General features: G+C 40.2%; 1 protein-coding gene across 3 annotated transcripts in view; it reads left to right on the plus strand.

Moving 5' to 3' along the window:
* fbxw7 (F-box and WD repeat domain containing 7) overlaps positions 1-25,994 on the plus strand; it is a 114,547-nt gene that overhangs the window by 65,378 nt on the left and 23,175 nt on the right. The window lies entirely within an intron of this gene.

Genomic DNA, 25,994 nt, shown 5'->3' on the forward strand with positions numbered 1-25,994 from the left:
CTCCTGTAGATCAGTTTTTCTTATTTAATGTTCTCCCTGATGAGTCAACACAACTGTAGACATGATTTACTCTTCTGTGCTCTTTTGTGTCTTCTGTTTGGGAAAGTAACCTTGTTAAATGTGCATGTGGCACCTATTCACCTCAATGATAAATTAATTCATTTTAATTAATTCATAAACACTAGCGGCTCGCCTTTGAATCAGATAGGCAGGGAAAATCCTGCAGGTACTTTTGACTTGTGGGCTGTACATTTATTGGTCTACGATGATCTCCCTGGCATAATATTGTTTAATTAATGAAATGTTTAGCTTCATAGTTTAGCCCTCAGTCACTTCGCTGGGATCTGGAAGTGTTAGTGGATAGTGGCAGCTATCAGCCTCGTGTTTGCTGAGTTTGATGGGGCGGAAGTCACAAAATACAAAGTAGCTGACAGTATCACGACTGGACACGCATGAAGTGGTTCGGGGATAATTATGGACCTGGTGCAACATCAGCATACCCCGACGTTTCCACAGCAGTGAGAGGACAAACTCTTCATCTCATCTTTTTTTTCCCCCTGTGCTTCTGACTCACTGCAAGCTTTCCAGGCCATAGAAAAGGCTGTCATTAGGTCACAGGCCCAGGCTATTGCACAAGTGTTTCCACAGAAGAGAGTCAAAAGAGCATCTCATTTCCTACTTAATGTAATGGTTATATCAACTAATAACTACACATTGAAGACCAACATTGTCACTTGTTTTCTTAGATCAAAGTAATTATTTTGTAAAGCCGAGGGTTTCTCCGATATGTCGTGTCTATTACAAACAAATGTGCTTAATTTCTTCTTAGAGGAAAATATGATTAGTTAGCGCTTGACTGTTTTGACAGGTAAACATTGTTAGTTTGTCATGAGATGGGGAAGATTAGACTGTCCAGGTTTCATGCATATTATTCAGGGCTCATTATTTGTGTTTGGTACTCAAGAAAATCCACGATTTTATTCGTGTTTTAATATTAAAAAGGACATGAAACTCCATAATGCCTCAGGATCCAAAGATAGAAATGCAGTTCATATCGCATGCATAGTATCTTAGTATTTGGATAAGGAGATTAAATCTAGATGAAAATCCCAATATATTCATAAACGTATTGCTCCCTTTCTAAAACTCGTAATTTTGGTTTAAATGGCACAGTTATGAGCTTCAGTTACATCCTTTTGTGAATTCAGTAGTCTCAAAAACTTAAGTTATGTATGTAAGTTATGCCTTGTAATGCACTTTTTAATTTATCTTCCCTAAGTCCTTATTTCAGCCTCTATATTTAACTTTCCAATATTCCAATATTCTTGAATTTATCAATTGAAACAAGATGTTCAGTATCACATTTACAGACACGTTTCCTACAGCTCCATGGAGGTGTCAACATTTCTCAGTTCTGCCAGGTGTCTACAAGCATGAAAGGCTTAAAAAAGCCGAGCTGCCAAGCAGTGCATCTGCATTCATGTTGAGGTCACATCACGCTACACAGAAAGCATAAACCACAGATTTCCCTGTTGATCTCTCATCCATCTCACTGTGCATTGGCGTCCACTGGAAGAAAAAGAAGCTCCTTTTCCAGCTTGACAGTATTTATCCCCATAGGTATTCTTGGTACTATACTGATCGGGACAGCTTTGACCTCACGTTGAGTAAAAGCATTGTTCACGTATAAAGAATCTTATTTCAGCATCTCATATTGATTCTTGTATTCAGCCAACCACCTCACTGTATATGTCAAAATGTAGATACTTTATCTCAACATGCAAGTAAACTATTTTTCTTCCTGAAGGGATAACAATGGAGGAGGAGCAAGTGGATGGTGTGTGTGTGTGTGCATGTGTGTGTATGTGTGTTAAAGCAGCACTTCAAACACTCCAGTGTTTTTTGGAGGGTTATCATCTCAGAGGGCTCAGGCATCAGACAGGCGGGTGGCATTTAGTGTCACACCAGAAGGACTATATCACCTTTTTTTTTTTATACCACATTTTTTTTATTTAATGTTCTGCCGGAACAACATTCAGACTGTGTGATATGTCAGTTTATAGTATATTAATATGACAACAGTGCCCACAGAGCTTAGATGTTGTTTTGTGAGAAACAACAAAATCTGCGATTAATAACACGTTTCTTTTATGTAAAAGCAAATTCGTTTAGATGTAACTTTTACTGTAGTCAGGAGTCAGCAGGCGATTGCACACTTTTTTGGTAATGTTTGAAGGAAAAATATTTTATTTGTTCTATATCATAGTATACATATCTTAAGTTTTCCAAGTGTTGGTTCCAAGTGTTGGTCAGATTCAATTAGCAATTCTATGGCATTTTGTAGGGATTTGGTCAAATTTAATGACATTTTTTTGAACAAATACAATAATAATCAATTCAAAAACAATAGATAATGATGATGATCTTTTTTTTTTTTTTTCCCCTAGTTTGAGCATGAAGAGATTTGTGTTTGAATTTATCTAGGGCAAAAGTCATTTCATTCTTTTGTTACATTAAGAAAGTTTTGAAAACTTTTTGTCAAGCTAAAACTGAGTGTAGAGATTGTGGTGAAAGGAACAATATGCAGTATGATGAAAATAATGTAAATAATAGTGCCCAAACACAACAGTGAACCTGAAAATGAGCAAAATGTCTAATTTAAAATCCCAGCTTTAAATTCCTGGATTTTAAAACCGGCAAAAACAAATTATACAAGGTCACAACTTGTGACTCTACCACACTTTTCCCCAGTCCCCGAACAGTTTAGCTCTGTTTGTTCTGCATCCCCGATGCAGTTCCCTGCAGAATTTGGATTTTGATTAGCAATTCATGGCCTCCTTAAGGCACTATAACAAAGCAATCAATATCCCCTTCTCTGATGAGGCAGGGGAGGGCACATTGTAGGGATTAATTTACTAATACAAAATGGGAAATCAATGATCGGCTCTTCACAAACAAACAAACATACATACACACACAAAGATGCACAGATGCATGGACACAGACCAGGTTGGTCCTGTGAGCTTTGTTTGTGATCTCAGCTGCAGTGTGTCAGTAGTCTGTTACATTACTGTGATGGATGACAATGACAGGGATTCCATGGCTACATTAGATTTTCCAAGTACGTCTCCAAACTGGACAGCAACATCCGCAGCCTTTCATTTAAATGGAGCCCTGATGTAATTAGCACAGTCTCATTACTGCGCTTGTTTCCCCTCCCACTTGTTTACCATAAGTCCTGTGGAAAAACATTACTGCATTGGGGACAGACTTCAAGTTCAGCCAAATTAAAGTAACCCCTGAATTACAAGTTACAAGTTAACTTTTAGGGGCAGGCATTTGATTTTCTGACTCCTGCCTCTCTATGGAATATATTGTAATGAATCATTTCTCTCCGTAAAATATTCACAGTACAGCAGTGAGTATAGCAGCAAATTAGTAGTTTTCAGGGTCTCTTTCCTCTTTCCTGGAGCATTTGGTAAGAGAAATATTTGAGAGAAGAAACCACTAAGTTACATTTAGTGGATCAATTGATTCTGATATTAGATTTAGATTTGGCTCATCAACGATTGTTCACAGGTCTGCATATGTGAAAATCATTGTATTAATCCTGTTTTGACTCCAGAGGGAGCTGCACAAGGTCCAAAAATTGCCTGAAGGGATGTCAGTTTGGGCTGAAGTCGAAAATGAATAAAATCTGGGGATGTGGAGTTAAAAAGTCAACTTACCAGACCTGTAGCCTGCTCCACATCTCTGCTTGAGGCTAGCTGCTCAAGGCTACAGTAGCCGCTACAAGCAAAATAAACTGTCCATTACGAGTTTGACAATGTTAAAGGAGTGTAATGCTAAATTGGCAGAGTACTCTTTTAAAGGTGTCCTGTGGAGTTTTCTTGTAAACAAAGAAAAGTTATGTTTATATTCTGTGTTTCTTACCAAAACACACAATGTAATATCCTCGAGATCTAATAAGCGCCCTGCATGCATCTCCTTCCTCATTCTTCTTCGTCTTTCTTGCCGTTGTTGGCCGGGACCTACTCATAAAAACATTGCTCCATAGTACTGCTATTGAGGGGTATCAGCCCTAACAATCCCAATTGGACCATCATTATGTGTAAAACTTACATGGAATATTAATGACTAATGCAGTGAAATAATCTTGAAAATCTGTTAAATTTCCCTTTAATTTCCACCTCCTATCTAGCAGTGTTTACTAATTAAAATGACCAAATATTTGTACTTCACAAACTTGATCTCCGGCACCATCTGCAATTGAGAATCTCAACACCTGCGTTTAAGTCGTTGTAAAAAACCCAAGAATCCTGTTAACCTTCAATGTCAGTTGCCAGCTGTTGATGGTGGATTTGAAATAGTATTAACTGCTATTTTGGGGTAGTTATTTGAGTGACAATGAATATATGCAAGATGAGATGGCATAGTTTCCCCATATTGTTATATGACAGGATAATTCACCCATAAACATTGTCGTGATTTCCTGAACACCAGAAGGATGTCAAATGGGAGGCCTCTTCAGCCACATCGTGAAGTCCTTTTGAGAAGTTCTCATGCATATTAGATTTAACAAAGTCAGTGGGTTTAACAAAGTCAGTGGTGATGAAGTTATCCTGGAGTTGCTTAAGGCTCACAGTACCCACATGTGCACTTCATGCTTCATCTCCCCTTATCTTCTCATGGCCTCCCTTACACCTCCTTACTACATCAGCATGCTACAGTGGGTAAGAGAAAGTGCTGATTTGGCCCGATTGGCCTCTTTAATTTGTGATGAGCGTGGGAGAGTGGGACCCCACGGGGACGCCAAAGAGCCTTGTGGCCAGGTTGCGCTGCTGCTCCACCCCCTTAGCCAGCTGTAGATGCACCTGCCAAGTCAGCGCTGGCTACCCGGTTCACTCTCCGGTTCTCTCCACGTCTAGAAAGAGAAGAATTTGCAAGCTAAGGACTGACCTTCTTTTTTATGCCCACAGATGGATATGAAAATGTCACTTTTATGTTGGTTTACATCAGAGACATCATTCTTTAATGTAAACCCACTGCATGCCAGTTGTTCTCAGACTTTATTTAGTTCTTTATTTAAGTTACAAAATACTTTGCTGTCCAACTTTTTGAGTGAATGTGAGTTCTCTTAACACCTTTTGCCAGAATACAAATTTATGTTGTAATATTTGATAAAGATTTTACTGAGCCTATCGCTGCCAGGCCTTTATAACATTTTAGACAATTTATGGACCTGTAACAAACTGTAAAACAGAAAACATGTTGTAAAACCTTTTCTGGAAGGTAAGCATGGGATTCAATTTCACAGTATGTGTTTTATACCATAGATATTACAAAGGAGGATAAATGTGGTTACATTCATACATTAAAAAGGATTACTCAAGATTAAAAAAATAAAACAGCTGAAATTGCGGAATGCAGCATTGCGGAAAACTGCGGGCATGTTCAGGAGTCATCAAGACTTGCCTGCAGAGATAGCAGATAATAGCCCGAGATACCTGGATAGTCTTGTAGTCATGTAAACAGAGATGAATAATCTGTGTTCAGTATAAACATCCTAGATTTGGCACATAACTGGAATACTAGTGTGCCTGTAAAAATACGTGGTGAGGTGTGGAGTCACACTTGGGCACCACTGCCAAAAAAACGATCAATGTGGCACGTGTCTAACTATAGACACGTGCCACATAGATCTTTTTTTTTTGTTTATTTGTTTTAATATTTCTGTATTTATGCAAATGGTAAATACTGCCTATGTGTATATCTCTGGTGGTCTTCTAGTATTATAAAATGTTATTTAAGGCCAATGTATATTTATGAGACTTAATGAAGGCAGTAAAAAGTAATTTTCCATGTTGTAGATAAGTAAAGGAAAGGTTTACATATTTTTCATGTCAGGTGCCCATATGGGCAGTGTAACAGGTTTTACTTACAGTACTCATTCCTCCTGTCCATGCTGGTCAGAGGTTTATGTGAAACTAATGGGAGCCTTTAGCTCTCTAACTTAGACTAATCACATGGATATCCTCCACATTTAAAATGCATTTTAGTACAAACAGTTCCTTTTTTCATTACAGTCTCTTCATTCCAGTTAAGCAAGAAAACACTGTCAAGGGAAACAAGAAGAGGAACATTTCTACTAAATAGATTGTAAATGTGAAAGATATTCGTGTAATTTGTCCAGCTCGGACTGGCTACCAGTCAGTTGTTCTCTGTTGAGCTTCTCGCGGAGACCCACTGGTTTGCACCTATTTCAGCCTAGTAGCCAACATGAGCGCAGTTCAAACTTCAGAGAGCAGTTTGGGACATGGCTGTTAATTCAGAGTGCTGATGTCTGAGGAGTCTGTTACATCACTGAAATCGAGGTCCCCGTGTACAGTATGTCTGTTGTAGACTTCAAGCCTGTCTTCAAAAATGCTTTTGGAATTTTTGCACCTCTGAGGAAAAAAATATTTTACTTGCACTTACGAATAATAAGAGCTCACATCCTTTTGTGCTAAGTCCAATTGGTAAACAGTGACAGCCCAGTTTGCTCCGACCCATTTCGGTCACAAAAATAACTTTGTTGCTTTGCTGTAGTAATGTCAGGTGTATTCACATTTGAATTTCTGAGTGGCTCAGCACCTTTCATAATTAAAAACAACATTCTTTCATTAAGATGGCTTGTGCTTTAGTGTATTTTGATGTCAAGTAGAGTACGGGCTGCATGTTGAGGAATTATTGATGTGAGTGTTGTTAGCAAAGCGTGCAACCCTGAAAGTTGCATCTCTGTCTACTTTCCCTCTCAGCCCCAGTGACAGGATGTCTTCCCTTGTGGTCTAACCACACTTACTTTCTATTTTACATCTGTTAGCCTCTATCTTCTAGTAAATATCGTGTAAACCATTTTACCAACTAGTGATGCATTTGTCTTCATCCTGTCTTTGAGCACAGAACATGAGAAACACAGATGACATGGTGATTTCAGAGACTGGCTGGATGCTTGGTAACAATCCATTTATTGTAAGCACATCTCCCCTGCATAACAATTAAGCAACATCGTCACTGAGTGCATCAGAGACAGATGGCATGGCCAATACAGGAGGGGAAAAGGAAAACTCTAGAGGTTGGTCTGTTTCCTTTTTGAAGATGATTGTTTGATAGCCTGTTGTGGCTGTGGCCTGATGCTCGTGGCCTGATGCTCATGGCATTGTTAGCTAAGAGAGGTGAGTGACAAATTATAATAATACTCTATGCAAGAAATTCCAGGTAGACGCCCAACCCTGCTACATGATTTTGTATCACATTTTGCGGTAAAACTAGGCTCATTCTCCTGAAATTGAAGCCTTCATTAGCGGCCTTTGCAGAATTCATTACTGAATGGCAAACCCTGCATCCATTGCCAGAATTGGTTGACTCTAATAGCAAACAAGAGCCTTATCCCTGGATGAGGCCAGAGGCAGCACACTGCAGCCTGGAGGCCAGGGAGAGCGAATCCTGTTGCCAGGCAACAGTTTACAGATAGAGGGGGGGGGCCCAGCAGCGGGGTCCTCCACTGCTGCCCACGCCCCTGTCTGTCCTTCGTCATCGTCGCGTCAAGATCAGATCTCCTACTTGCCTGGCCTTGAATTATTGATTAGATTTTCCTGAAGCATCAACATTTTAGTGTGCTGTTCCTACCTGAGATATCTGACATCAGCTGGCACTGACTGCCAGGCCGCTATTTCTTGATTCTCAGGGAAAAATAGAGCCAACACTCGCAGTAGTATTAGACTAGAAATTAATTCCTCTTGATTTTAGCCATAAAAAACTGACAATCTTCATTCTGCAAATTCTTTTAGTATATAAGGACTCTTGAGGAAAGAGGAAGTTAAGAGATTTCTCAACTTGAAGTTGTCAATCCTAATTACAGCGGGTATTTCTTTTCCAAATGGAGGAAATTCACAAGGAGGCTGGCAGATTTCTTCAGTCTCATCACTTAGACAGATTTTTTTTTTCCTTTTTCTTTTTTTTGTGCTCTCTCTGCAGGCTTATGTGTTGTTGTTGTTGTTGATATCGGATGCTTGTCTTTGATGGAGCCTTATTTGTTTCCTGAATGTCTAATCTGCCAAGTTCATGCCTTTGGCTACCCACTGAGAAGGGGGTCCTTGTTCTGTGTCTGCCTGGCAATCCCAGTGACTGCTGCTGTCCCCGGCCTCTTGTGCACATTAACATACAGCTGTCCCACAGGATGTAGTGAGACAGACACCCATGAGCTTCAGAGGGAAGCTGGGCACTCCCTCTCCTCTCCCAGATTCAACTCACAGGCAGCAGCAGCAGCAGATGGGCTGTGGAGATTAAACCACGAGGCACATGGCCGCTATTGTGGGCTGCCTATTGTGAAATTTAAAGGTCATCTATAGGGTCATGGCTGATTTGGTGTGGTGAGCCCGCCTCTCATACATGAACCGAATTGGTGAAGGTTTTGCTAATGATATCTTTTGGGCTTATCAGAAATATTGATCATTAGATGGTGTGCTGAGGAGAAACAAGAGTCAGGCTGCAGATTATAAGCACTACACAGCTGCACTACACACATGATCTTTTCGTTAAGTCTTGTGGTATTCTATATTTTCCTCCATCAGACACAAAACAAACATATATGTAACTAACAACCTATACTGTTACTAACCGGTGTATTCAAAGCTTATTATATATATTGTTTATTCTTCTGTGCTGTTCACCTCATATTGTTGTGCAGAAAACATCAGTTAGCCAAACTGATGCACTGGTTGACATTTCTCTTCATTGTGATGAACACAGGCACTAAAGTTTATTTTCCGTCGATCCCACATACACTCTCATTAGCGTACTAAATCTGCATCTGAAAATAGTCTCCAACAAATGCTCTGTTTGCTGCGTTTGTTTTCCAAAGACTAGTTTCAAGTTGATTTTTGAAACTGCTTAGCCTTTTTGAAATCAAAGTATATATTCGTTACATTATTTCAAAAGATTAACGGCTGCAGTAGGTTTTTTCCGTCAATAATGAAAACATTGTCAGACTGTTCATTCACTCTTTTTAATGAACTAATTTTAGCCCCAAACATACCTACCTACTCAGTTTAAAAGAGAAAGTAAAACAGCCATGCAGATCACTGCAAACCCTCTGGAAAAAAATGTCAGGGGAAAACTGAAATGAGGAGCGAAACATCAAGACTTGTCAGTAAACCCAGTTTTAAGCAGCTACATCATTTTGACTTGCCTGACATTTGAAATCTTGAATTTCAGGTTGCATTTGACTCAAAGGTCATAAAACATAGGCAGAGGAAATAGAAAGTGACTGAAAGCTATGATACCCTTTGACTTAAAACGTCCTCTGCTGGAGTTCAGCTGAGGGTTCATGAACGGTCAGTGCAACTCAAAACTACTGTACTTTATCAATTTTTGAATTTCACAAGATACCATTTTCAGCTTCTCTGAATGGATGAAATAAGTTGTGTCAACACCCACCCAAATGTCTGCTCCAATGCAGAGATTACATTTTGTTGAGTTGGAGTTGAGGTTTGGAAAACCTTCTCTGGTTGCTGTGCTTGTACAGTTCACTCTGCTTTCCCCTCTCTGAGCTAAACTGACCCCCAAGTTGTGTCCCACTATATTTGAAATGCAGGCCAACACCCCATAAAGGTGGTGGCATGGTTTCTCAGTTGAAAACATTAAAGCCTTGCATGCCGTTGCGGTGTGAGAGTATGACAGTGTGTGCTGAGGGAAGTCTATTTTTGGGATGTTGTTCCAACCTCACTTCCATTTTCCACTCTTGTGCTCATTTCATTGACTGGCCAGTTGGCTGCGCAGGTTTAGTTGGAAAGGTTTTGAGAAGTGAAGTAAAAGAAGTGACAGCATGACGTGTCAACTGGCTCCACATAAAAAAAGAAGTGACAACCATCAACCCAACACAAGCAGCTGAAGGTTATGTGGCAAACTGAGTTATAACAGCTCTTAGATTTTTAGAGTTAAAGAGAAGACAGCTAGCTCTCTGATTGTTGGGTTATGTTTGTACGTATCACTTAAACATATTTCAGTGGACAACTGTTGCTCTGCATGGTTGCATTTTTTTCCTGCCATCCGCTGCTTAGATGCCTGCAGTAGCTTTATGGATGCTGGTTAACTTCCCCTCAGGCTAGATGTCGTTTCAACGAGACAGCTCATCAAGATGAATGACAAGTTTTGGAGAATGGAGCAGGACAATTGGCAGCTTGAACTAACAATACACTTCCTGCCACGAGGTGAAAATTTACATGTAAGAATGTGTTACAGCTTGACCTCTATGGTAAATACACAGATATCTTGGAGTTAATACAACACCCCTGACCTTAAACTGAAAGCACCGACAGAATGATTGTTCTTTGTCATTTCAGGCAATCTGTAGTATTGCATAGTGTGTGTGTGTGTGTGTGTGTGTGTGTGTGTGTGTCTATATATATATATATATATATATATATATATATATATATATATATATATATATATATATATATAAACTTTCAATTCAATCAGGTAGTCTAATTGAAGTCAAGCCGAGCCTTTTGCAATAGAGACAGGAGTACCGTCTCACAAAACAAAAAGGACAAATACAGACAAAAAACATAAGCACATAAACAAAGGCACATAAGGCATCAGAGACAACCCCAGGCACCACAACATAGATTTGAATTTTAAAGTTTAAACTCAGCCAGTGAGACGAGACTCAAGTTTTAAAATATTCTGTAATTCATTCAATTTATAATATTGTGAGCAGCGTGAGAATAAAGAATATCTCTTTAAGGTCATGATGGTTGACTCTGCAGTCATTTTCCTGCCCTGCTTTATTTCGATAACACCCATTTTTAATCTTTGATTTCTTCTGAAGTATGTGGAGCAACTGGTGCAGAAACCCGTTTGTCTTCTGTTTATCAGAAAAACTGTCCACTTTACAGACAGTATGAGGGCATAGACAGTATCGCTGGACATGGCTGTGACTATTTTGAATTAAGTGTGTCAAAGTGCATCAATGTTTTAAACGATAACACTGGATGAAACTCTGCTCTACCTACCAACTTTCTGGCAAAGTATATAAAAATCATCTAATGTCCAAGACTTGCACTCTGCTTCCTGCTGTATCACTGCACTAGTATTTTCCTGTTGCACAGCACGTGGGGAATTCTTGTATCCATTATGCATGGCATAAAGCACTACACATGAGCGAACAGATCAACAAAAACACACAAACTCCAGCTCCTGAAGGTGCTTTTCCAAATGACCTCATATACGCTTCTCCCCGTATTCATTCTCTGCAAGATAGGAAGTAAAAGAGCGGCGTCTTCTGTGTATTACAGTGTGTAGGAGTGCTCTCGGAGTACGTGTCAGAAGCTGTATGAGTCGGAGGCAGGGAGGAGAAAGAGACTGCAGCAAAGTCTGAATCGAATCAGTGACACATAACCACTGCTCCCAGTGTGTACCCTTTTTTTGAGGGTTACGCTGGCAACGGCTGCTTGATAATGCTCTCTAAAACCCAGCTAAACATTCGAGTTCAACAATTTATCTAACTAAAGCAGTTAAGCTTTTGATATATGAGGGATGTGACAACCCAGTTAGATGTGTCAATAACGGGAGGTTGCAGTCTGACTTTAGTTTGACTTTGTTAGAGGAGATTTGATGAACACAAAGTGTGCCAGACACATTTCTCATGAAATACATGTCCCACCATTCAAGATTTCCTTTTGGCAGCAGCTGAGTTTTTCCTCTGTCCTCCGTCTGTCTCCATGTTGCCCAGCATGGGATGTAGCTCCTCAGAGGCCCCATGCTGCCTCCCCTCACAGCCAGACAGATTTCCACCTCAAGATTCAATGGACATATGGCAGCCACCGACAACATCAGCCTTACCAATCATTACTGCAGACCTCCCTAGTCCATTTACACTTGCAAAGTTAAACAGTTCTGTGCTTTTTCCCTGGTGGGTTTTATTTTGTTTGAAGACAAAGGCCTCCTGTTTCGCGGACTGTTCATTGGCTATGTTCAGTAGATTTCTCTTATCTATTGTTGAGCCTTCTTTAATTAAGAGTTGACAGATATTTTTCCTCATACTTGCTGCTGAAAAGTCTTGTAGCAGAAGTCTTTAACCTGCACATTGTCTTATCTCTGCATTATTACTTACAGTAGGCCTCTTCTGTCTACGACCACAGCAGTGGCATCAAGTGTGTGTGTCTGTGTGTGGGAGTGAAACAAACATGCTTGAAAGGTCCATCCAAGGTTAACTGCTCCTCTGCCCTCCCTGAAATGAAACATTTATGACCCTTGACCTATGTCATTCCATGTAGCCTTTTAAATCTTGGGAGACACATTTCTTTCGGCACCCCTATCATCCACCTAACCATACGCTAAAGATTGCCTCGGTTCGCTCAGTATTATGCCTTTACTGTGTTGTGTCATGGTCAGTCTTCTTCAGAACAATGATATTCACTCTTTTCCTCATATTACATAAAAAATATCAGCCCAGATTACTTTTCATATTGACTCACATCGCTTCAGCCAAAAATGCTACTTGATCTTCAGTCCTTCCAGAATGGCAGATTAAACATGTAAATATGATCCCACAGCACACTGTACTTCATGAACCAAATCATTGCATTACTTATGATCTTCTGGTGCGTTCTTTCTCCTCAAGCAATTTTCAGTTTGCCTTGGGCTGTTTTGTTAAATAATTGCTCCATGTCTGTTCACAGTTCATGATGCTTTTAAGAGTCTGTTAATGTGGAGGGATACAAGACACAATTATTTGCCATTACTTATTCTCTGTACACCACTGACAAAGATCTGATGGCAAATATATGAAACAAATGCCTATGACTATTTGGGCTATTTGTTTGAATGCATTTACCCTTCGATTTTCACATCGTAGGAGAATGAAGAGTCTCTTTATTTAAAGATTTTTTTTAAGCAATATTTTTACAATATATATTTGCTACACATTTTACAATGATGAAGGCTACATTTGATCAAATCCATTAAACTGATTTTTTCATTTAAGCTGCTTTTAAATGACGCAAAAATTATTTAAAAATGATAAGATTATCATTAAATGTGCTAATTAATGAACCCGTTGCACTATTCAATCTTTAATTAGGAACAAAAATGATTTAAAACTGGTTCTTTAAATCTTTATTTTTGTAATTCACATTTATGCTTTTTAACACGTTAAACCTGTATTTACAATATCTTCATAATTACAATAGTCTGTGGTTGGACTTGTTGCATCATTCATCTTCGCCAACATACACCCAAATACAAAGATGTTTGAACTTTCATGTGCTGCCTTTTTGATTTCTGTTCTGAAAAATAGCCTTTATGTGAGTTTCACTTTGTGCCATCTGACATGGCAGTTGGTAACAGTCATGTCATGTACTAAGAAGGTCGATATCACCCACTCTACTGGTGGTCAATCAGAGATAACAATAATCCCGAACACTTAAGACAAGAGCCTTGGCTTTCAAAGCACAGCCAGTGGACACATCTAAACAAGATCAAATGTGCCCTTCACTTTCTGGAAATGAGATTTCTATATCAAAATGCGAGTCACATATTTCACTCTAATCAAATATATGTCATTTGTGACACCTCTCTACTTTGGCCAACTGACAGAAATAGGAGAATCAAGCTGGCAAAATGGGAGCTGTGTTTTTAACTTAAACCAAGCAAACTTGTAAGATGTTCTACCTTCATTCTTTCCAGATGACCTCATTAGTCAGTCTCACCTGTCAGTAGGATCCACCTTAGTTTATTCTTTAGAAAAGGCAGAGACAACAGCTACAGTACCTCATCCTCACAACAGAATTGCTTTCATAGCCATCTCTGATCATTTTCCCTCCTGTCTTCCTTTTTCTTGAACTTCGTCATTCTAAAAGTTGAAAACTATCCTTTCATTGATCTTATCAGTTAAGGGGGTACCGCCATGCACTCGCTGCCCTCTTGTTCCTCACTGTGTTATGTTGAGAAAGACACTAAGTCTGTCCTGTACTGAAGTTTATGATCTTTTCCTAGCAGTAAAACTTGTTGGTTTTGAAGGAAACATTTTGAGGAACTTTGTTGAGATGGATGGCTTCATTTCCCTCCAAACCCTCTGACTTCTCTGCTTCCTGTTCTCATTGAGGCTGCTGGCAGAGGAGACTCAGTGAGAGTTCATATTAGTATTATTAGTAGTGCCACTGGCAACTTTGGACTAATTTTAAACGTAGAGCTCCTCTTCCATCATACCATAAGCTTAGGCACCGTGTTGTGTGTACTATACTTGAACACCTCTGGGAAGTTCAGATTAGAAGTGCTTAACATACAGTACACGCCACTTTTAATTATACAGAGTATGCAAAGGTACATGTGTTATTTTGGATCATAAACATATATTTTTTAATAGATCACATATCATCATTGTTATTGAATATAACGAGTCCACAGCCATGTGAGGCTGAATTTGGGCACAGTGCTATTTCAAACTTAATGTTGACATCAGCATGCTCACTGTGACGGTCCTAAAAGGTTTATGTTGACCATATTCATTGTCATTTGTCTTGCCATGAAAGTCTGTTTTTTTGCGAGACATTTTAGTCAAAGCCTCAAACATAGACCTTATGATGGCACCAGAGGATCATCAAAGTTATTAGGTTACATCATCTGAGAACAGTGACCATCTGTACTAAATTTAATGGCAATCCATTGGATAGATATTTTACTGGATAAATGAAAAAAATTTTGCCCTGCTGGTGACACTAGAAGAAAATTCAAAAGATCACCTAAGTCATTAGGTCACATCCTCTGGGGACCGTGAATGTCGACAAAAACAAATCATGACAATGGTTCTGATAGTTGTTGAGATATTTCAGTCTGGATCAAAGTTGACGATCTGACAGATGGACATGGCCATCCATAGAACCATGCCCCTTACAATGGCTAATGAGATATGAGGTTAAAAGAAGGGTGATTGAACAATATACAATATTACATTTTCATTACCTGTAACAGACGATGTGTTAAATAGCATCCTCTGATCCAGTTAGATGAAGGTAAAATCTCAGTTCAGGGGTCACTCAGGCATGTACTCTTTTTGAAACCCTTATTTGGAACAGCAAACATGCAAATTACTGCTTTATCAGAGAGATAAAGGGTTGTATGGGTAGATGGTGTTCCAGATGAGATCAGTATCACAAGAGAGGATGAACTATGAAAGGCAGTGTGATGCACGAGTTCCTGTAGTGAGTTTAGGTCAAGGCATGCGACCAAGTCACCGTCAGAGTGCCCCCACATGGTTTCCCACCACCTTCTCGAGCATATTTAGGGATCTACAGATGACAGGCAACACCCAGCAGGCACAATTTGGCTCGCTCTGCTTCATCAGGGATGCAGAGTGGTAATTCTGGATGATTAAAGAGGTTTATTCGTTTCTGTGTAAATGTTTATGCCAGTCCTGGCCAAGTTTCACCTGGCTCATCACACACATTTCCATAACCCTCTTTCATTTCTGAATGAGATATGACAGCTCAAGCTGCATCCAAATGCAAAGCTAGATTGGCCTATCATGGGAAAAGGATTAGAAATGGAGGAAAATGTTTAAACCTCTATGGTGATATTTTTCCTGTACAATTTTACATCAGAATGTGACCTCCTCCTGAGGTACTTATCTTATAGTATATAAGATTTTTAGAGAAGCTATTTGACTGAGAGAAAAATGTCATAACTCCACTTCTGAAGACCCAAAAGCTGTTTTTAAACTTTTAGAGTCCTGACTAAATGTTGACTTTTGCTCATTTCAGATCTTCACCTCTTGTATCCAGAGGTATTTTCTTGAAGGTCCTGAATTTATTACACCCGGTCTTTACATCATGTTGCATTATAGCATGCTATTCAAACCAGCAATTCTACCATTGCCACTACTATCTTCACTGTACATATGGCGTCTATTGTATGCCTGTTTATGATGGAAGAGTAAGGTTTCCTTATTTTTTCCTATTAGAGTTTTTTTTTCTTTTCTTTCTCTATCATTGATCTAAGGATAGAGGGTGTCATTGGACAGATTGTAAAGGCTTCTGAGACAAACTTGGGATTTTGGGCTGTATGAATGAACTTGACTTTGGACAGGCCCTTCAAATGAGTAAGGCGATGCAGTTTAGAGAAGTCGCTCACTGAATCAGAGCCATCCGCTCTTTCTACCCAACTTTTCAGCTACATTTAGGATCAGCATGAAGGAGGCTTTTCGTTTGAAGCTTTTTCTTACATCAGTTTCCAGCAAGCTAGTGCCACTGGGCTGATGTATGCTTTGTGCACTTTGCGGATGTCCTTAGGATTTGGATGTGATGCTTGTGATCGGACAACATAACGATTGAGAGCGTTATCCAAGTCTTTAAAATGCAGATAGACACACATTCCGTCATTGATTGCTTGGACTTGATTACCTCTGCCACAACAAATTTAACCCCTTTGAGGAAAAAGTAGTGATGCAGTGTTTTTCTTTGTCCCCACTTCTGAAATTCTTCCCAGCAGGACTTCAGGGAGAACTAAATGTTTAGCACGTGTCCTTATAGTCCTGCCAAGAAGAACTGTTGTCTTGGAGATATGCACATTATTCTCCTCACATTGTGTGTGTAATTGCAAACATTTTTTAAAAAACAACAAAAAAACATGCTGCCACTATCATGGTTGAACGTTACTGTCACAACTGTAATTCTGATACAAAATTTTCTTTTTTACTGGACATTTACATTTTTTCCACGTCTTACACATATTATATGACTCGAATGGCAGATTTTAAAGGGCTGAATTGTGGTTTTGAAAGCCGATCAGAAGGCAGTATATTAAGAAATGTTTTTATATTGTCAACTTTGCTTTGAAAAACACATTTATTCATTGAATTGTTCAGGGATTTCCTCAAGTCGGTTTACATATTGTGGCCACAGAGTCAATATCTTCCCTAAGCACCCACACCAGACTGACTTATTTTCCAAGGGGAAATCAGCTTCTTGTTCTTCCATTGCCTCGCTGAGGTTTCTGTGGTCAATTTCAGTAGTGTATATTACTAAATAAGGAGACAGGATGACTGTTATTCCTACTAATGTTGTGTGATGCCAAGAGACAACAAAGAGATCATAGTTCTGCTACAGATGCAGTAGAGGTTCATCTTTGTAGTCCAAACTGTTCTGTAGCTTCCATGTTGGAGGGAAACTTATATATATATATATATATATATATATATATATATATATGTTTTTTGACTGACTGATAGAATTCTACTTTGCAAATCATAACCAGTAGTCCATCGCTGACAGTGGATGTGTTGATACTCTGTAGATACAGTAGTTAACTGACTGTAAAAGACGCCTACAGCCTCCTGTTCCACATAGAAACTTCTACATTTAAGAAATGACACACTTTTATTCTGCATTGCATCATTATTGTTTTTCTGCTTTACTGCCTTGTGCTTATTGTTAACTTGAAGCAAACCTCACAGAAAATAGATTTTTTTTTGTATTTGTGGGCAGGCCACGGTTGCATAAATGCAATACATTTTTTTTGCCATTTTATATTATAACTTATTGTGGAATATAGACGGGGTGCATTGGTTCTATTATTCATTAACATTCATAAATTCCTATTTAGATTCTGTTTGGTGAGTGATAAACAACCCTTTTAGTGTGTGCATGTTTGCCTGTATGTGGGTGAAAAACACTGGACACTGGCTCTTTTAAATTTTGTTGGTTTTTGTTTTTGTTCTTTTTGCCAATTTCTTTGCCTATTAATTCATTTCTTAAGGCTTTCCTGCTTGTGTATAATTCAAAATGGTGCATCTGCTTGAAACTCCAATTTCTAAATAATTGCCAATAATTGCAAATACTGACCTCTGATCTTCATTTATTTTCCAAGAAGCCCATTGATGTCACAAGGGAGATACCGGTGGCTCTTGCTTTAATTCCTTTCTTGACCTGACCTCTTCAAACTTGAATGTTTCAGTCGCGTGGGTGGCTGTAGGATATGTTAATTCAACACCATGCAGATGATGCTATTATTATCCTTCGCAGAATGCCATGATCCATGGTTTCCTTATTCATCAAACCTCCCCCACACGCATTGCATCTGTCCAGCCTGGAATGGGGCTCACACTTTACCATTTTAGAAAAATCTATTGAGAGGAGACCCCCTAGTCCTCATTTTTTTCTCCAGAGAGGACAATCGCACAATGACATGGCCTCGTTTAGTGATGCATCACTGCCCAAGAAGTATTTGCCTCCTTCAAGTTCACCACCTCACATTAAACATTTGCTCAAGAAAGCCCCTTTTCTCCTGTAGTGCTGCGTTTTCCCACCAGCATCTGTTGATCTAGAATAGCAGGCCTGTCACATCCTTCCAATAGCTCAAATGATTATAATTAGAAAAGAAAACGTCAGTTTAGACAAATCAGATAATAAATTTAGGGCTGCACCTATCTTTTACTGGCATAATCTGTTAATCTGCTGATTACTTTCCTGGGTCCACAGATTAACATTCCCTGTTGCAACTTTTCACTGGCCAAGTTGATGTATTCAGTTTACAGTCCAAAGTCCAAAGATTCAAATTACTATCATAGAAAACTAAGAAAACAAGCAAATCTTCACATTGGCCATAACCATATGCTATAACCAGTGAGTTTTTGCCATTATAATGATTAATAGATTGCTAATAGTGGCAGATTAATTCTCTGTCCGTTGATTAATCAACTGATCATTACAGCTCTAAATTAATCAGTCATTTATCAAGTGAAAATATTAAACTTTTTTTCCCCAAAATGTGAGGATTTTCTTGCTTTCAAACTACCTTTGAATACTTGGATGGTAAGATATAACCAATATAACGACTCTTATCATCATTCTTGACTCTTTATAGATTAAACAATCAGTTTATTAATCACTAAATAAACTAAAAGAAAATGATCATTATGTGCAGCCAAATGTCCTCATCCACTGATTAATCACCTTCTCCTGTATCTTAGCACATCCAAGGATGCTCAACCTAACTGCAGGCTTGTAGAGTATCTGTTGAGAGAGAATGCTGAAACCTTGGCACTGATATTGTCAATTATTTGTGCACAGTCAAATGAGGGGCATTTGCATTTCCCCACAAGGTTTTTGCTGAAATGGTTTGTTTGCTGATAATAACAAAACAAGATAGTTAAAAATGATGTTGCTTTGAGAGAAAACCGTTTTTCTGACCAGCAGGAGTTTGGTTTTGATAACCAGGAGGTCAGTATCGGGGGGGGGGCAGGGGCTGGGGGTAGGCCCGTTAATGCTTTACTAACTGGCAGAAGGAGAGCGACAAAGGAGGCCACGGCCTATTCAAAGGCCACAGTGCAACTCCTCTCACATGCCAAGCATTCCAATGTGCTGTGTAAAGGTTGAGCCGGCAGAGAGCTACGAGAGGGCCTTTCTCAGGAGGGCCACCTTAAACACACACAGACAAAGCTGGAAGCGCGCTGTCTGATGCGCCCAGACGTCCACCGATTTGAATGCTTTTCAGTGTGCTATGGTGACAAAGTGACTAAAACGGCAGGATTAGCCAAGTCTCTTTACACCTGCCATGTCCTCTCAAGTGATCGTAATTTAAATCATTTACTACATTCACCCAGACGTTTCTTTTCATAACATCCTGCTCATTACTGTATGTGGTTAGCTTTTATTTACTTTGGTAAATTACCACGCTAAAAGCTATAAAATTCGCAGCGTCTCGTTACATAAATTTCTTTGTCTAGCCCAAAATAACTCTACTCTGGCAGATTTTACCAAAAGTCCTCTTGCCAAGTTTTTTTCCCCTCAGTAACAAGCTCTAAAATTCCCCCCTGTGCCAGGTCAGTCGGTAATTACAGGTGTAAGCCGGGAGTGTCTGGCAGGCTGCCAGGTCTCAATGCTCCGTCACCTGTGAATAGAGCCCTTCCCACGACCCTTCATTGTGTCCCCTGTTTCGATGATCTAATGCCTATGTCTTGTGAGGTCAAGAGTAGCAAATGTCGAAGATCTATTGAAGCTAATGGCATGGTCCAAACCGGTAAGAACTGGATATCTAAAACGCTCGTCAAGGAGAAAATGGTGTAACGCCAGAAGATCATGCTCACAGTTTAATTTAAACTACCATAAATGTCAGTTTATTAGTGCTGCAACTAACAGTAATTCTAATTATCGATTACTCTGCCAATTGTTTTCTCAATTATTCGTTTGGCCTATAAAATGTCTATTTCAGTTTCCCAGAGCTCAAGATGACGTCTCCAAATGTATTGTTTTGTTCAACAGTCCCTAACCCAAAGATATTCATTTTACAGTGATATGAAAGAGGTAAAACCGCAAAATTATCACATTTAAGGAGCTTAAACAAGATAATTATTTTAGCTTATATATGGAGACTGGTCAGTTTAATGCAGAGATGTGTTTCAGTTTGTTCCCCTGCAGCGCAGTGATGTAACATAGTTGGCCAGAGACACTGTTTAATATTCTCTGTTCTCAATTTGTCCAAATTAATCAAACAAAAAGCCTCTCGTGTATTTATCTTGCATGGCTAAACAAGATAAATGGGTTTTTATGACACAACTCAAATCGCCTTGAAAAGGCAGGTTGAATCGTGAAAGTTTACATTCAGCTACAATAAACATTTATGTATTTTTAAACCAAAGCTGCCAGTTGTATATTGTTGTTAACTGGGCGGGTGCAATCACCCATTACCTGCCTTACTGAAATGCAAATATCGGCCTGTTCCATGTGTGTGCAAATAAGCAGGTGCAGCAGACATGGATTCATTCACAACGTTGAATGAAGCACTTCAGCATGTTCAATGTATGTATGCAGTGGTAGAAGAAGTAATAAGATAACTTACTTATTTTGAATAACAGCAGCAATACCACACTGTAAAGATACTTCTGAAATTAATCTATTAGTGAATTGACAGAAACCTAAACACCAGCAGTTTTGATACTAACAGACATTTCAGTATCTCAAATGTGAAAATGTGCTGTTTTTCTGTCTTACATGATTGTACACTAAATATCTGGGGGGGTTGGACTGTTGGTCGGACTAAGCAAGCAATTTAATTCCATCCATGGTAAATTGTGAGAAGCATTTTTCACCATTTTCTAACATTTTATAGACAAAACAATCAATTGATAGGAAAAGTATTTGCCAGATAAATCGGTAATAAGAATAATCATTCATTGCAGCCCTGATGTTTTTAAACTGATTATATCATGTTCTGTTTGTAAAATCTTAAGGTGACATATTGTACATTATTGACCCCTATAGTGCAGCGGAATAAAAGTACAAAGTAGCATAAAGGATGAACAGGCAGCATTAGAATAAAAGAAAATGAAAAAACCTAATGTACACATTACTTTCCACCACATATTGGCTTTACTTGGAGGCACATTTGGGTGCTTGACTATAATCTCCAATATGATCTGTTGATGCAGAGCATTTTAAAAGTGAGGATACCTCCTTCTATGCAAAGATAAACGCAGTAGGATGAGGTGGTGCAACAAGTGGGGCTCCACCTTGATGCGAAAGGACAGGCGCGTACCCCTGCCGGTCTGCGTGCAGCCTCGTCTGCTGCGCGTAAATCCCCGGTCCCCCCGCTCGCAGAGGATGCGCTGCGCACAGTGCTGAGCGGTGGACTGCACCATTCCTGCCGCCTCCACCGGGGAGGCTGTAATCCGATCCTGCTCGGAGGAGCCGTCGTGCAGCCTGTAAAGAGGAAGAGGGCACTGCTCTGCGCTCTGACGCGCTCCCCTCCACTCCTCCCCTTTCTGCCGAGTGTCACCCTCTTTCTCCCTCATCTGTTCACTCCCTGCTCGGTGAGGCTGGTCGGCGGCGCACACGCCTCCGGGATCGTCGCATCGCATTGTTCACCCACCGACCGAGCCCCATTTAAGTCGGCGTGACACGGCGGAGCTTTTTTCTCTGTTTTTTTTCTTTTCCTTTTTTTCCTCTAAATGCCTTTACCGGGGGAATCTACCGCATGCACGCCCGTCCGGTGACGTGCCCGAGCATGTTCACATCAGAGACGGCGTCGGATTTACCTGAGAGTACACTGCCCTCACACTGTCAGAGCTATCGCCCCACCGCGCACACTGATTTGGACTTCACCGATTGTCACTGAAGAGGAAAGGGGAAAACACCGGATTACAAGGATGGGGTTCTACGGCACTTTAAAGATGATTTTCTACAAAGTGAGTAGGATTTCCTGCCCGCATTAACCTCCAGCACATCTCCATCTCCATTTATTCAGTGTTTGACTCGCTCTGTCGCCCTCATTATCTTTGACGCGCCTCTCCCGGCAGATTGTGCGGCCACTGCGGAGGATGAACAGCAGCGAAGCAGACCCCCAGAGACGCCGCTTTAATTGCCGGGGCCTATATGTTATCTTAGCGCTGCATTAAAACGACGCGGTTTGGCATCCTTCTCCTTCACACTAACTTCAGCCGTGTAAATAAACGCCACCGCACCTGATTCCGCTCTAATCGTTGTGTTTGTAAACGGGTTGCTGCTGCTGCTGCTGCTGCTGCTGCTGTGGCACTTGTATGGTCATTTAACTCTGCGAAGCTCAGGATGGGGATATGTTCGTTTTTCCGCGTTAGACACTGATTTTCCCGTTTCTGGATGGCATCAGATCCCATTTTACCTCCGTATTGGCTCGATGCTCCCTGCACCTGTACATTAACTGTGGTCCTCCCTCCCTCATAACCTAATAGATGCTTGAGCTTATAACATGAATACCACGTATATATGCCTGATATCATTACCTTTTTCTGATTTAACAGATGTAGACTTTCACTAATATAGATAACTAAGCAAAAACAGCCAGTCTCCCCCTCCCAAACCTCCCCAGTTTGCAGGGTTATCATGGTTCTACATTATGCAGCAGTGGTTATCTCGCACTGACCAAAGTGACTGCTTGAGATGCATGCATGTGATCAGTCTGTTGTTGCCTGTTGGAGTAGCCAATTCCCTGACATTGTGCACTGGCCTCAGGCTTCAACCACAGATAATGGGTCACTGTGTCAGACTGCGTGAGGTAGAATATCCTCAAGGATGTTGGGTGTATTATGCTGGATGGCAGCCATAAAATGATGCTGCCTATTAGTTGGAAATGGAGAGTAGAGACAAAAAGAATGAAAGGGAATCCGTTGTGCTGAGTTCGTAATGTAAACAAACGTGTTAATCAGGTGCCATTCAAAATTAGTCTTTAAAAAAATCCCTTGCGATGGGGTTTTTATTTCCTTGTAGCTGTGTGCACTTTTTCTCTGCAGTGTTGAAGCTTTCACTCAATTATTCTTCATAATTGAGTGACAATGTCTTTCTTAGTCAATGGCCAATAGTTTATTGAATTGACTGGTTCCTCATTTGTATTCTTCATCCATTTTGTGGATCTGCTCATAATGAGATATCTGGATTTTGAAGTCAGACCGTAAAGCTTTAAGATTTTTATGCCACTCTTGGATAGTACTGACAGAAACTGAAACACCACAACTGATTTATTTAAAAGACGCGTCCAAACTCATCCGCTGGTTTGATTTTAATTCTGGTCCTTATTATTTCTCGCCAATTCTCTTGAAAATGGCAAGATCTCAGATGCAAGCGTATGTGCGTCTCCAGCAAAGCTGATTGGCGTGATGAAACTGTTTCATGGCTGCTTGAAACAGTGTTTGAAAAATGAGAAAAGATTGTTGAAGTGACTGATGCTGCAGGATGTAGCCTCCGTTGAAATGAATCAACACATTATGTAAGAGCGATGGCTGTCTTTAAAATATCATTAACTCTCTGTGTATCCATCTGTCGTGCTTTTGGCCAGAGAAGGAAGTGGAAGCCAGGAGGAAGGAGGGAGGACTGATTAGTAGTGATTAACAAACACTGCGTTCTCTGGTTACCTTTTCCCAGGCTGAAACACAAGAAGAGGCTGGTTACACGCTGTTTTTTTCACGCCCGCATTTAGTTTGAGGGTTTTTTTCTTTTTTACATGTACACACAGAGGCGCACACACTCAAAGCCAGCCAGCGCTCCCCCTTTTTCTCTCACACACTTACACATACACACACACACACCCTGGCTCTCCTTGGCTACTGAACTGCCATTGCAGTGAGATCACCGCGTTAAGAACAAGGCAGTTAGGGTTTAAGAGCTGGATGAGGAATATCTTAAACTCCTCTTTATTTTCCTCAGCAATTAAACACGCTGTCAGACATAATTCAAATGTAGACAATTGGAACTTAATCGACATGCCCACCTAGCATTTGAAAACATTAGCACTACATTTACATGTTTTTTTTGCCACTTAGATTAAATTTCCAAGTGCCCTTTCTACACATTTCCATAATGAATTACTCAGGACTTGTATGGGGCTTTCCTTGGTCCTCTCTGCAACCTCACACAGGAGCTGACTTGTGAGGAAAGGATCACAAATCAATGGTCAGATCACAGCCAAATGTCCAGGGGGCACCTAACCTGCAGTGCAAGTTAGTGTGCTAGTCATGTACACATGCCTCTATAAACTCAGGCTTTGCTTGTGTCCGTTGTTTCCGTGCATTAATTCTGTAGTCCACATTAAATACTGAGGTAGGGATCCTGTATTTAATACCTAATGCACTGGCGTATTTGCTGATATCCTGCTCATCGTTCAGCCTCTCTGAATTGTTTTTCTTGGTTTGACATTGTTTTGATATATTGCATGTGGTTCTCAACGCTCAAATGTGCGCCTGAGGCTAAAAACACTGAGAGGACAAACACACACTCACCAAATTATAGTGATAAACAAAAAACACACATCCTGAGGGAAGACATGTAATCACGCCACTGTGAAGCCAGACAGTATGGAGTCAAACGTCCAGTGCTGGTTTCTTGTGCAGCAACCAGTGCTACAATAACATACCAAAAAATGCATCGGTGAAGCATTGTTTGCTTATAATGAACTACATTTTGAATGTGGTTCTTGCTCTGTACAACTAACTAACAGTTTCCACAGTCGCAGGAGGACAGATGGATTTTCTGCAACAAATTTTCCAGGACAGGTTGTGACTGTAACTGTAGACAAACTGTTGACAAAGTATTTTGACTCCAAATGAAAGTGCAAAACATGGAGTATTACACCACAAGCAGTGTGAGAGAACCTTGTGAAAACATGCTACATGCTGCTATGTATTTTTAGTCAAAATATACCCTTTTTATTACTGCTGGTGGCTCCTACAATATAGTTTATTTTAAGTGAAATCCTGACGGACTTGAGAGACCAGCCTTTTTGTCTCTTTCTCGAATCAGTGGCTTTGTTTGAGGCTGGAGCTGTAGGGCCATGATCAAATCTCGCTAAGCTTTCACCTAAACACGAAACATATCTAATTAACCAAGAAACAAGACCAGTGACTGTCACATTGTGTATCTTATTTTGGCCAGACAATCAGTGTTCAGTTATTCAGTTAGCTTGTTAATCATGAGGGGCCGACAGTGAGATGGTGATCACTTGCATGTGTGGTGAAAGGCCTTGCCAGGGAGAGTGGCAGCCATGGGATGAAGAAAATTGGCTTGCCCAGGCCTTCACACAGGCTCCTTTGTTTGCGCAGTAGGTTAGGTGTGTGCACATGCAGTTGGTAGAGAGCGATAGAAGAACTGACTTGCTCTGTATTTCTGTCGCAAGTATCAGTGTGAATCAACCTTCAGTGCCAAAGAATGTGCCCTGTACCCTCCCTGAACACATTTTTGTGCTTTGTGGTTATTCTGTGCGCATGAACATGCTGCACACTTGAAGTTTGGGGTGTGAATGTGTGACTCTGGATATTATGTCTGGTTGCCCGAGGAACACCTCTCATCATGTGGCTCCTCCATGTACCTGGATAATAATCAAAATAAAGCACAGCATTGTTTAACAAGCACCTGCTTTGTGTCCTACAATCTCATAATGTCGAGCTGCTTCATCTACTGATAGGTCAGGCCTCTCTGCTTTGTTATGGCTCA

The sequence above is a fragment of the Pempheris klunzingeri genome, chromosome 3 (assembly GCF_042242105.1).
Source record: "Pempheris klunzingeri isolate RE-2024b chromosome 3, fPemKlu1.hap1, whole genome shotgun sequence".
NCBI classification, from domain to species: domain Eukaryota; kingdom Metazoa; phylum Chordata; class Actinopteri; order Acropomatiformes; family Pempheridae; genus Pempheris; species Pempheris klunzingeri.